This window comes from Zea mays, chromosome 6, assembly GCF_902167145.1.
Source record: "Zea mays cultivar B73 chromosome 6, Zm-B73-REFERENCE-NAM-5.0, whole genome shotgun sequence".
Taxonomy (NCBI): Eukaryota; Viridiplantae; Streptophyta; class Magnoliopsida; order Poales; family Poaceae; genus Zea; species Zea mays.
This window is the reverse complement of record NC_050101.1, coordinates 57,201,131-57,210,077: the sequence shown is the minus strand read 5'-3', so window position 1 is coordinate 57,210,077 and position 8,947 is coordinate 57,201,131. Positions and strand designations below refer to the sequence as shown.

Genomic DNA, 8,947 nt, shown 5'->3' with positions numbered 1-8,947 from the left:
TCCAGCGCCGCAGAGAGCTCACTGCTCAGCCCCTCCTGCTCCACTGCTCGGCTGCTCCTGCCCTCCTCTCTTCTCCAGCACAGCGCCTCCTCTCCTGCTCTCCAGCGCCTGCGCCCGCGCCGCGCCTCCTCTCCAGCGGCCAGCGTCGCGCTGCTGCGCGCTCGCGGCTCGCGGCCAGCCGTCGGCCACCGGCTAAGCCGCACCACGGCAGGCGGCACTGCCAGGCACAGCCGCACAGGCGCCCAGCTGCCCAGCTGGCGTGCAGCGCAACGCGCTCGAGTGCTCGACCACCAGCCAGGTAATTCCATGTTTTGATTTGATTTGCTTATTTATTTGGTAGTAATGATTTGATTATTTATTTGGTAGTAATTCCATGTTTAATTATAGGAATAAAATGGACAAATTTCTCATCAAGAACCAGAGTATGCAACTGTATTGTTTTTGCAGGCTGATTTTGAATTAAACCACACTTTAAGCTTTAAAGATCAGGCGCTGCCAACTGTATTGTTTTTGCAGAGTTTGAGGATGATCCAGATCTTTATGTGCTGAAGCCTTTGAAGTATATTGGAATTGAAGTTTGGCAGGTAGTAAATATATAGTATTTTGCTTTCAAAAAGGATTTCTTTGGCATAATTTTAGCTTATTGCTGCCTTCTTGACTGATGTAAGCACCGTGTAGACTTATATCTCAAACGTATGCAGGTAAAAGCTGGTTCAATTTTCGACAACATTCTGATTTATGATGACCCTGAGTATGCAAGAAAGATTGTTGAGGAAACTTGGGGGTGCAAATAGGGAGGTAATTGCAGATGAAAATTTACCAAATTGAACTGGGCTTCTCCTGGGAACACTATCTCAATTTTCTCCATTCTTGCAGGCTGAAAAGGAAGCTTTTGAAGAAGCTGAAAAGGAGAGGAAAGCTAGGGAGGATAGGGTAAGAATGAAGCATTATGATTTATGAATTATACATATTCAGTTGGATCTAGTTATTTCTATGTTGATCATCATTTATGATTCTTGAGTCAAAAGAATAACCAAAAGTTGTTAAAGAGGCTAATGATAATTGCTTAATTGCTTTGATTTGATGTTTTGATTTGATTATTTGTTTGGTAGTAGTTCCATGTTTATAGCCCCCCTCTTGGATCGATCCTGGATCCGCCACTGATAGAATAGATCTTGATTCTCGACTATTTGATCAATCACTGAACATCACATAAACAAACAAGGAACAAACATCACTAAATAACATACAACAATAATCATAAATCAAGCTAAAAGAAAAACATAACAAAAGATCATTTGCTTTTCAAAAACATCACAAACAATAGTTATAACACGAAGGCGCTCTTTTGAAAAAGGTTTGGTTCATACTTTATAAAACAAGACTTAAGCTTGAAAATATCTTAATTATAAATTTATAACCATTAGGCGGGCCAATTTAATCTTTTTAGAGAAAGTTATATAGAGTAACTAGGGCTATGGGCTAAAGGATTATAAAACACATTTATTAAACACTTAGTTATGAAGCATTATAAAATACACTATTAAACATTATTAAACTTTTTTAGAAAAGATATGTTATATATCTAAGGTTGATGAGTTATGAAACACATTATTAATCAGTACTTTTATAAAAAGCTCATAAATAGCTTAAACAACTTTTTATGTGCAAAGATCATAATTATATTATTAAACACCTATTTATGAAGAGTTAGATTATAGGCCTTAAGTGGATTTTCATGCAAAAGATAATGAACAAATAACTATCTTTTCTTTTTATTAGAACGTAAAAGCTTCTTTATTGAGAAAGCTATATACAAAACAATATGTAAACTAACATTTTAATTATAAAAAGAACATGAACACTAATTTCATTATTTTACTCTTTAGGAAAAACTAAGTGATATGTATAAAGTGGACTAAATTCTATGAAATAATTAATCATGCCATATATCTAGTTATGCACAAATTGGCTATAGGTTTGATTAATAAATTATGAGAAAAGATAATTAATCGCTTATTTATTTTAAGTTTTAATTTAGGCACTGATGATCTAATTAATTAATAAAGAAATTTTATTCGACATTATATAAACTACTATTTTAGTTTACAAAAACAAGAACACTAATTAATCCATTTTAACACTTACTTTAGTTTACAAAAACAAAAACAAGAACACTAATAAATAACACCTAATTAATAAAACTAACAATATTATTTCTATTTTATTTGAGTTTCAAATATATATTTTATAATAAAACCTATAACAAGGTCCTACACATAAATAAAGATAGATTAGAAGGAGAAGGCGACATATTTACGTTTTTTATACAGTCATTATAAATAATTATGTCTTGTTTCCTTGTTACAAAACATTAGGATATAAATCTTTTTTAATTTCTTAATTTCAAAACTACATATTGCAACAAACATAATATAAATTAATTTACAAAAACATATAAATCGTTGCAACTATCAATTCAAACTGGTGAGCGCACTAGTACATAGCTATCTAAATACTTTTTATTTTATTTGCATATCAAATATATATTTTTTTATAAATAAATCAATGTCGCAAGAATTAATACATTATTAACTATAGCTTTTAGGAGATAGATTAGAAATATGACATTCTTCTACCTTGAACAGCAGCAAGATGTAGAGCTCAGGGAGAGGGTCTTCGTCGATGATGCAGCATGACGAACTTTGGCGAGACGAAGGACGATGAGCAGAATGTGTGTGGATCAACGGCCAACAAAGAACTCCGAGCGCAGCACGTCGAACAGCATGGGATGGCTCCGACGATAGTGGTCCTCGATGTGTGGCGACGCACAGAGGCGAGCACAAGGGAGTCGACGACGCGATCGTTGGCGTAACCAGCAGCACGGCACGACACGGCGACAACGGTGAGCAGGTGTGGCAATCAACGGGCGAGCAGCATCAGTGCGAGTGCTGCACCGGCACGATAACAGAGAGTGAGAGTGAAGCAAGGAACAGGTTCGACGGCGAGGTGTTGTGTCTTGACGCGGTGGGTGACTGCAGCAAGCGGCGCGGCAGCAAGGCGATAGCAACAGTGCACGGGGAGGTGGAATTGAGGCAAGGAATTAACCGGCGAGATCGAGGGGGTGATTTTATAGGCGAGCAGAGGAGGCCGAGAGACGCTAGCGATGGAGCTCCAATAATAGCGTTGGCTGTTAATGGAGATGGGGAAGGAACTGCCGCCATGAATAAGAAAGGGAGAGGAATGGTTCAGAGCGGCGCAGTAGTGGTGGCGATTCGGCTGGGCGACATAGGCGCGTCCACAAGCTTCACTGGATGGGAGATGAGAGGGGGAGGGAGGAGAACGTCACATAGGAGAGCTGACGCGGCGTAGAGACGAGCAGGAACAGCAGCAGTGAGAATGGCGTGGATGGGGAAGATGAATAGTAAAATGGTCTATTGTGTTGCTTGCGATTGGAGGAAGGGAGGTAGCTTGTCCTTATATAGGCGAGAGGGGAGGGATACGGCAGATTGGTGCGCCATTGATCACAAATGTTGCGCTGTAGCCGCGAGCAGCCGGGCCAAAGTCTGAGTGCGCGATGGAGTGTTGGTCACGAACGTATGAAGGAAGATGAACATGCTGCTATTCGGACCCGCTTGCAGTGGATGAGAGGACGAGGGGAGATGATGCGTGAGCGTGTCCACATGAACCAAAATGCCAAATGGCCAGCCAAGCCCCTCGTGCGTTTCCCATTTTTTAAATATATATATATAATATAATATAAAATAATAAAATATCTAATAAATTAATTTAAGGCAAACCGATTAGTTAAACAAAATGGACTTCAAAAATAATAAATTAAATAAAAATAGGATTTTTTTTGTAAATACTATCAACAAAAAGTTATTAGCATAACAAAATACACATTCCTAAAATATTATTATAGCAATTCATTATTACTTTTTAAAATGAGATATTTCTGACAAAATTAAATCCAAATATTAGGTTTGAAATTTAAATCAAACAAAAATATATGTTCCAACATGAATACATCAAACACTTGATAAACTTTATTTATTCATAATTTTTTTAATTTGTTTCTTCTACGAAAATCATTATTCGAAAGCATAAATATTTATCCTTTCTTATTAGAAAATTAATAATTCAAATAGGGTTGTTTTCATTTCATGGATTTACGGTGTTACATCGACGCCGTGCCCAGACGCCAGAGCGCGCACTGGCGCTCGCCCGCGCACACCTCGAGCGCATGTCAGAGCCACCCCTCGGCCGTGCTCACCCGCGCTTTTAAGACCACCCCTAGACGCGCCTCACCTCACTCTGCACTCACCTTCGTTGGCCAGACACCATCCTTGGCTCCGCGCGAGCTCTGCACCACCCGTCCGAGCGCCGGCCATCGCGGCCAGCCATTTCCAGAGACCCTCAGCCTCAACCGAGCCCTTGGACAGCTTCCACGTGGAGCCGTGAAGCTTCTCCAAGCAAGGATCGAAGCCCTGCCTCACAGGAACAGCGAGATCATCGTCGCCAGACTTTGGCCGCCCGCCACCGCGCGTAGGCCGAGCTATCCAGTCAGCCATTCTCAAATTCCTCGCGCCCATGCCTTCCCTAGCACCTAGTGAAGCTCAGTGACTGGTTTAATTGAACTCTACCGCCCTGGTTAGGCCGGAGCCCTCGCCTCCGATGAGCTCCCCCGCTTGCGCACGTGAACCGGCCTACTTCGACCATCCCCGGAGACGATCCACACATCGGCGTGTCACACCCGGTTTTGAAGGTAAACCGAATGCGAACCATGTACGTGTCAGGATCAGTAATTCACGTACACAGCGATTACATAAATGACTCATCATAGCACAATGCTTTGAATTACAATAAAGAGTAAGTAATAATATTACAGACTAGAGCCATTTACATAATATAAATCAAAGTACACAGAATCGAATCGTAGCCAACGTAAACAACCCACCACAGGCAGCTGACTGGGGGAGGTCGCTAGCCTAATCCTTAAACTCGTCGATGTCCTGGAACTCATGGAAATCCGTCTCAACGCCTTCTTTACCTGAGCATAGATTGCACCGAAGGCAACCTGGTGTTTTGTGAAAGCAAGGGTGAGTACACATCAACGTACTCAGCAAATGTCCTGTTTGGCTGAGGTGGACTAGCTTTATGTGGAGTTAAGCCAAGCAGTTGCTTTTAGTTGGTCAGGTTATTATTACTAGTAGAAAGTCAAGTTTTAGCATTAACCCAAGTTATTAACCCAAAGTACCCTTTCCAAACGGAAAGAATACCACTTACCATTACCATAATCATAATTAAAACCCACCATTCTCATCACCACCTGCAATCCGAACATCTCTGATCAAGTATCTCTAATCAATGGAGCTCTCTTTGCCGCTCATAACCGCGAGCACGGCTGATATATCAGTTTTATAACACTCTACCGACAAGCCGTGATTCCCTCTTGCCTCGGGCCGATCAAACCCTTAAACACAACCAAGGTGAATAGGCAGGGTCTCCCTACGTAGCCTTTACAAAGATTCCCCAGGGCTGTAGCTACCCGTTAGGTTTCCTAAATGCACCACACTCCTCCCCAAGGGGGCGAACTAACCTTGGCAGAGCGAGCCGCATACACCGAGCCCTATTAACGGCACGACGGCTAAGCGAACTACACCCCGGTTCCTCTAATTATTCAGCTAAGGGCATCCCATTCCACCCTCATGGTTGCACTGTTTTCCCGGGCGGTCATCCAACGAACAGGTCCTTACGGAGAGGCACTCGAGAAACCGCTCGAGCCCCCTTGAATGCCACAAGTATAACATCATAATAAAGGAGGGAAACAACGTATTATTGATAATTCTCATCATGTTCATTGATTAGAGTTGAGCAATAGCATAAAGCTAAACAATAATAATCCAACCCAAATCGGTAAACAAGGACATGGATAACAAAAGCTAGTCAATCCTTAGGTATAAATGTGAAATGCGGGAGGTCAACTAAAGAATGTATAGGACAAAGATGGGTCAAGGGACACTTGCCTTCACCAAACAGATGCTCAGGGTCTTCAACCTTGTAGAACTCGAAGAGCAAGATCACTTGGTCGCCAACGCTTGATCTTCGATTCCTCGAAGCTCGGAATTGGATCGCAGTCTATTCGCGACGCACAGTGAATACAACAAGGAACAAACAAACAAACATATATATACGCATAAGAACATTAAACCATACAAGATAAAATGTAATAACACATGCAATACGAAAAGGAACGCGTTACTACGGTCACGCGAGGAGAAAGAAACGTCGAAATCGTGTTTACGCTAAACAAGTATTGACTATAACATTTAGTTCGACATGATTATATTAATCTACCTTTATTAAATGTAGATTAAAACTACTGCTTTGTTCCGACTGAAATACTATTTTAATAGTTAATGATTACCCAAACAGCTAATTAACTGACCTGAGCCATTATAAGCGAACCGCTTAATCTCGCACGCGGACAACGCGCGCGGCAAGGCACGCGACACACGCGAACGGTGCACGACAATGCATGCGAACAACACGCGTAGACGACATGCGACGACGCGCGCGACAACACGTGAAACAACACGTGGCAACACGCGAATTCAGCGCGACGATAAGCTAGAACCGCTAACCGATCCCGCATACCTATTAATAGAGTGTTAATTACAACATTTGCATCGAATAATGAACAGAAAAAGAGCATATTTTTCCTAGTATACTTAAGTGATGAGGAACCTAGGAAAAATACAGAGAACCCTAGTCCAGAGCTAATCCAAGGTTAAATATTTATTAGGCACTAAGAAACAAAGTAAAACCATGATAAAAATATAAGAACCATTTCAAAAATGGTAAGAAAAATTCAGTAGACTCCTAACTAATAGGACACCACTACAAAAATAATAAACACCACATCCCTTCAAAATAGGTGAGCTAAACAATTCAAATATGGTTTTGGCCCATATTCTAATTAAATCATAAGAATGTATAAAATTGTGCAACAGTATGCAAATGAATTTTTACCAAACAATTGATGAAGTAGACCACTAGAGAAAAATACAAAACCTATTCAAAAATATAAGATATCACCCATTACCCCCTACCCCTTGAAAAAGGCCATATAATCCAAGAGATTCTACCCCCTCTTCCCTTAAGCAAAAAGTTGCCAAATTCTAGAATGATTGCCCTCGCACAAAGAAGAAGATAGAAAAAATAAAAAATCTATTGTTTGACATTTTTCAAGTATACTGGTAGTAGAAAGTACCCCATTGGCCAAAAACTTTAGAAAATCACAGTAAAATAACCAATAAGTATTAGTGGCTAAAATTTGGTACAAAGTCATATTATAGCACCTAAATACGAGCAAAAATGAGCCTTTGAGAATAATCCACTGTTAGAGGAGAGTTGTAGTTCAAAGCACCCCCTCTGCCCTAAGATTTGATAATTTTGTACAGAGAGAACCCTTAACGTTTTAAGCCCCAATTTTGGAGACAGAAAGTTATACACCAGTGAGAAGCTACTGTAATTTTTACAGAATCTTTGGAAGTTTATAAAACTAGGTTGTAGTTCAAACCCACTTTAAATCATAAGAAAAAAAGGGAAAGAAGAGAGAAATTGGAAAGAATAATGAATCTCACCCCAATGGATTCAGCTAGGAATTATAATAAACTTTCACTAAAACATAAAAAGGAAATCAGTGGAACACAAATAATCTGACCATTTAACCTAACCCAACTTGACCTAAATGGCTAAGTGTACCACCAAAATTTCCAGTAGTAAGGTTAAGCTCTACCTTATTAATTTAATCATTCACCATCCAATTATAATTGCTAAATTGCATATCATGCCATACATATATCTTACTCATTGTATTCATTAGATTGCAACCTCGCTGATGGAGAGTACATGCTCATTCCCGAGCAAGGAGCTGTCCACGAGGAAGATTAGGAGCCAGCTTAAATAGATATACTTAAGTGACACACTCTATTCCATACCAAGGGCGTCGTGCACGAACGGTCGATTCGCATCATCATCGATAGTGGCAGCTGCAACAATTTGGCAAGTACAGCGTTGGTAGAGAAATTATCCTTGCCCACTCGCACACATCCACATCCGTATCACATTCAATGGCTTAATGATGGTGGTAAAATAAAGGTAACACGTTCGGTACGTGTCCCCTTTTCGCTGGGTTCTTATTCTGATTATGCTGATTGCGATGTTATTCCTATGGAAGCATGCTCTTTGTTATTGGGTCGACCTTGGCAATATGATACTGATAGTTTACATCATGGTCGTTCAAATCATTATTCTTTCATGTTTAAAGGCCAGAAAATAATTATACATCCAATGACCCCTGACCAAATTTTGAAATATGATCTTACTAGGGCTGCTAAAACTGCACAACAAGTCAAATCGACATCAGCCGCACCTATTAAATCTGAAATCAAGTTGCACTCTCCTGTTTTACTTGCTACACGTGCTGATTTTGATGATCTCCATGAAGCTCATATGCCCTGTTATGCACTTGTATGCTCGCGCATGCTTGTTCCGCTTGATGATGCACCGTCTTTGGATATACCCCCTGCTGTTGTTAACCTTTTGCAGGAGTATGCTGATGTTTATCCTACGGACTTACCACCGGGTCTTCCTCCCCTCCGTGGCATTGAGCATCAGATCGATCTCATCCTCGGCGCTTCTCTTCCGAACCGCGCCCCATACCGTACAAATCCAGAGGAGACGAAGAAGATCCAGCGCCAGGTGTAGACGCTGCTTGATAAGGGTTACATTCGTGAGTCTCTTAGCCCTTGCTCGGTTCCTGTTTTACTCGTTCCAAAGAAAGATGGGTCATGGCGAATGTGAGTAGATTGTCGTGCTATTAATAACATCACAGTTCGTTATCGATATCCTATTCCACGCCTTGATGATATGTTAGATG

General features: G+C 40.7%; 1 long non-coding RNA gene across 1 annotated transcript; it reads left to right on the top strand.

Annotated features, from left to right (window-relative positions):
• Positions 1-500: 500 nt before the first annotated feature.
• Positions 501-965, top strand: LOC103629329 (uncharacterized). The gene is made up of 3 exons (XR_554301.2): positions 501-584; positions 702-798; positions 877-965. It is a non-coding gene; the product is annotated as an uncharacterized lncRNA (long non-coding RNA).
• Positions 966-8,947: the final 7,982 nt, after the last annotated feature.